General features: G+C 51.8%; 1 pseudogene; it reads left to right on the top strand.

The window, feature by feature from the left end:
* The first annotated feature begins 258 nt into the window (after window positions 1-258).
* Window positions 259-2,651, top strand: LOC120687928 (annotated as a pseudogene).
* Window positions 2,652-5,393: the final 2,742 nt, after the last annotated feature.

The raw sequence follows: 5,393 nt of genomic DNA, 5'->3' as shown, positions 1-5,393 counted from the left end.
CTTTCCCCTGGGCCTGGCCACCTTGAGAGGCTGAGACTGCACTACACCAATTTTCCAGCGCTGCGGGCCTATTGGCATTGGACTCCCACCACCACCAGGCGGAGACAAAGCAACCTTGGGGCACAACGGGACGCTTCACAGGCTGGGCCACACACACACGCATACACACACAAAAAAAAGACATACGCTGTCGAGAGCGTAGAGCTGATGACAGGATGTGAAAAAATCTTGTTGCCAGCGGTTAGCACCTTTCCTTTTGTTTTCACCCCGTGTCTCGATCAATCACAATCACCTCACCTGATCAACTGGACTGGGGGTTCCATTCCATGCCATGAATCCTACAACTAGTCTTTGACGGCAGCCTTATTACTCCCACTCGATTACTGAGGTGCTCCTGTTTTACTGTTCAGGGATCGAACAAGAGGTGCAGGAGCATGTCGCTTCAGGCTCTCCACCTGGCCAGTCTGCTGCTTCTCCTCTCGCACGATTGCCGCTGGGCACAACGCCGCCGCCGGCGGCCAGTTCATCTACAACGGCTTCAAGGGCGCGAACCTCACCCTCGACGGCGGGGCCGCGGTGACGCCGGACGGCCTCCTGATGCTGACCAACGGCAGCATCCAGGCGAAAGGCCACGCTTTCCACCCGTCCCCGCTGCCGTTCCGGTACCCGGCGGGCGCCCCGAGCCCCGCCGCCGCGCGGTCCTTCTCCAATCTCCACCGCCTTCGTGTTCGCCGTCTTCGGGCAGTACGCCGACCTGAGCGCCGACGGCCTGGCCTTCTTCGTCGCCGCGGACCGGGCGGCGCTGTCCGCCGCGCTGCCGGGCAAGTTCCTGGGCCTCCTCAGCGACGCCGACAACGGCAACCGGAGCGCCCGCGTCTTCGCCGTGGAGCTGGACACGCTCTTCCACGCCGAGTTCCGCGACCCCAACAGCAACCACGTCGGCGTCGACGTCGACAGCCTGGTGTCGCGCGCCGCCGCGGACGCCGGGTACTACGACGACGCCAGCGGGGAGTTCCGGAACCTGAGCCTCATCAGCCGGAAGCCCATCCACGTGTGGGTGGACTACGACGGCGGCGCCGCGCGGGTCGCCGTCACCATGGCCCCGCTGGGTGTGCCGAGGCCCAGGAGGCCGCTGCTGCAAGCCGCCGTCGACCTCTCCGACGTGGTGCGGGGCACGGCGTACGTCGGGTTCTCGTCGGCGACGGGCGTCCTCCACTCGCGCCATTTCGTGCTCGGCTGGAGCTTCGCGCTGGACGGGCCGGCCCCGGCGCTCAACACGTCGGAGCTTCCGGCCTTGCCGCCCACGGGGCCCAAGCCCCGGTCCAAGGCACTGCAGGTTGTCCTCCCGGTAGCGTCAGCAGCGCTGGTCCTCGCCGTGGGCGGCGCCGTCTACACCTGGGTGCGGCGGCGGAGCAGGTACGCCGAGGTGCGCGAGGACTGGGAGCTCGCGTTCGGGCCGCACCACCGGTTCTCGTACGAGGATCTGTTCCACGCCACCGTGGGGTTCAGCGGCGAGCAGCTGCTCGGCGCCGGCGGGTTCGGAAGCGTGTACAGGGGCGTCCTCCGCAAGACCGGTACGGAGGTCGCCGTGAAGAAGGTGTCGTCGCCGCCGCACGAGCCGTCCAAGCAGCAAGGGATCATGAGGGCGTTCGTCGCCGAGGTCGCGAGCCTGGGACGGCTGAGGCATCGCAACCTCGTGCAGCTGCGAGCTCCTCCTCGTCTACAACTACATGCCCAACGGCAGCCTGGACAAGGACCTCTACGACGACCGGAGCAAGGGCGCCGCCCTGGGCTGGCCTCAGCGGCTTCACATCATCAGAGGGGTCGCGTCCGGGTTGCTGTACCTCCACGAGGACTGGGAGCGAGTCGTCGTCCACCGAGACGTCAAGGCCAGCAACGTGCTCGTCGACAGCGAGATGAACGGGCGGCTAGGGGATTTCGGTCTCGCGAGGCTCTACGACCACCGAGCTGATGCGCACACCACGCATGTGGTGGGCACCATAGGGTACCTCGCCCCTGAATTGGGCCACACCGGCAAGCCAACCCCGGCGACCGACGTCTTCGCCTTTGGGGCGTTCCTGCTGGAGATCACCTGCGGACGAAGGCCCGTCGAGCAAGATCACCAGGACGGCATCAGCAACCGCGTCATGCTCGCTGACAGGGTGGCTGAGCATTGGCGCAAGGGTTCGATCATGAACGTCGTGGATGCGAGTATGGATCCGGATGGGTGTGATCCCGGAGAGGTCTCTCTTGTGCTGAAGCTTGGGCTGTTGTGCTCGCATCCGTTGCCCCATGGGAGGGCAACACTACTCGAAAACAAATCTCAGGTCCACCCTAAAACTACCGGTATAAAGATGAGGTACCGGTTCATCTTCATACCGGTACTTTTGGGTGGATGCAATTTATGTATGAGCCTTAGGTACCGGTTGGTATTATCAACCGGTACCTAAGGCTCATCATAGGTACCGGGTGGTAACTTTTACATTGGTATCGGGTGGTACCACCAACCGGTACCAATGGACGAGCCTTAGGTACCGGTTAATATTACCAACTGGTACCTTAGAAGCCTTAGGTATCGGTTTGTATTACCAACCGGTACTTTAGACTCATACATGAGTTACTTTAAAAGAAAAATATCTCCTTCTCAATCAGAACTGCTGTGTAGTTGAGATGGTAAAAGAATACCAATGAAAACCTAAGGCACCGGTTGAAAAATCCGGTGTCTTAAAACGAGGTCATTGGTCGCGATTGCGGGGCACCGGGGAAATGGTGCCCAAGGCCCGTTTTCTAGTGCAGTACCTCGACGGCAATACGGTTCTTCCAGACTTGTCACCTGCAGGCTGCAGCCTACTTGGGCTTCACCGAAATAGAGGAGCGAATGTGCCGCGGGGAGTTAGGCCAGATTACGAGGTCCACGAGCATGGGTACCACTATTTCTGGTCTCTCGGGAGGAAGGTGACTGATAATAATGTTCTCTATAAGCGAGACTCTGCGTCTCAGCTAGGGAGTGTAACTGATAGTTCTGCTCTCTGCATTGTCGCTGTAATTTGGAATGGAGGTTTCCTTGTGTTTTACTTAGTAGCGCTGAATTCTTCATCTCCTTTTCAGTCAGACAAACAAGTAGCTCAATTTGCACGCTAAACCCCTTTTGCCAAAACGCATGAACAAACAGGTCTACATCGACTACTACTAGGACCAAAGAAGACAAATCTGCCAACAAAACAATTTCACTCATAGAAAAGCCATAACAACAGACATCCTAAACAAAAACATCAATTTTGTCCTTTTCATACATGATGCATTCGCTCCGGAACAAGCACGACCTTCCAAACCCATCAGCCGCTTTAGGACATCTGGTGCCAATAATCTCTTTAGGCGATCTGCATAGGCTGTGTTTAGATCCGCGAAAGTTTGGAGGAAAAAGTCATATTCATACTGTAGTATTTTTTATTTGTTTGTGGTAAATATTATTTTATTATAGACTAACTAGTCTCAAAAGATTCGTCTCGCAACGTACATCAAAACTATGCAATTAGTTTTTTATTTACCTATATTTAGTACTCTATACATGAGTTATTTGCTATATTTAATATTTTGATGTGATTTTGACGTGATGGAAAGTTTGGAGGAGTCTGGAGAAGTGAACACAGACATAGTCCATATCTCTGTCATACATGTCCTTTCAAACGTACCTATAGCCGCCTTTAGACAATGTCGTACATATCCTTATTTCTGTGTGAATGAAGTTTCCATCTCTTCGGTGCCCTAACTTTCAAAACACCCATCCAACCCATTCCATATCCTTACAAAGAGTCACCTAGGTCTTGGTCTACCATGATGCAACGTAATTTATTGCATGAGTGTGATTGCGCGGAAAAAATCATGATAATAAATTAATAAGAACAACATCGATAGCGCGTCAACATCAACTTATTACAAAGTTGTCTGTGAGGGAAAAGTACGATGGCAAAGGAAGGGGTGCGAATTTTGAATGGAACATATATGGGAATTATTTTATACTGGATAATCTCATATTATTCTAAATTATTCATATTTAAAATGTACCCCCACACATCAAGTCTCAAGTAAAGTTATTTCAGTCCATCAATTTTCTGTACAGGAGATGTGCAACAAAGAATCTTCACGTTCAAAAAAAAAAGAGTGCCCAGGAGGAAAGTGCATCGAAAGGTAACTCTAATGGCCGTGGGCTACATCATTATTGATCTATATTTTTAAATTATTACTGCAAGGGTTAGTGCATATACCGTGCAGTTACACTCCAGACTTAGATCATCGGGACAAGAAATGTGATGAACCGCCAAATTAAAACTCTAAATTAAGTGTAATGGTCGTCATTTGAACACATCAGTCACATTAGCTTAAAGATTTAATTTGATGATTCTTTCTCAACCCACGGCCCGATCGAAACAACACCGGTAGTCCCACGCGAAGGCGGGCGCGGATGGTACAAGCTCGACAAATATTTAAAAATACAACAGCACGACATAATATAATACATAATTACAAACAAAGTTCAAATACAAAAATTTTACAAAGTTTACATAACTCAATAATTTACAAAGTTACAATAGGGTAGTCCAATTTAAACGGAAAATAACCTACAACTACTTTAGTGTTCAGCCACTACACAACCGGTCAGACCGGTACATCCAACAGGTCAGACCGGTCTGCATGGAGACCCCCACGAAGCCACCGATCAGACCGGTCCACAGACCGGTCCAACCAAAACAGACCGGTTGCACCCTCAGCCCACAAGTGTGCAACTCAACAAACTCCTAGCCTAAGGATCCCAATCCACCACTTCCCACCCCTCTGCATCACGGCGGATAAATTTGACACAGCAGGGGCAGAAATCCACGTCCAAATGTCCTGAAATGATTTGGGTAGCAACAAACTCTGAGCAACTAATACTCAGCAAGATTTACCCGACCAGTGGGTATACTTAGCCCACGTATCTAGATATGCAAGGCATTTGGCTGGTGGTTAATTTGCAGAAAAAACGACTAAAGTAATTCCTTCTTTTCATCATTTTAGCTCCAGATTTTATGTAAATTAGCCATAATCTAACATTTGCATAAACCAACTATAGCAAACATGGTGGAGCAATAAATAATAGTACAAGGTATTCATAACCATAAATATCATTATCAATCCAACATAAAACTACGATGTGATGCAGTGACCAAGGTGCTCATATCCGAGAGCGACAGACAGCGAATCGATCCGATTTAACCTTGCAAGGTGGACCTAACCCACACGGCACGCATTTGCCCCGTCGGACTATACATGTCAATTATTCCCATCCCCACCTCGAACTACAGGAACCAGACCAACGACATATAGTCAGCCGAGCTGTGGCAGCCCCGCCTAAA

Source organism: Panicum virgatum, chromosome 2K, assembly GCF_016808335.1.
Source record: "Panicum virgatum strain AP13 chromosome 2K, P.virgatum_v5, whole genome shotgun sequence".
In the NCBI taxonomy this organism is placed as follows: domain Eukaryota; kingdom Viridiplantae; phylum Streptophyta; class Magnoliopsida; order Poales; family Poaceae; genus Panicum; species Panicum virgatum.
Note: the sequence above shows the minus strand (reverse complement) of the source record. Positions and strands in the feature narration are given on the sequence as shown.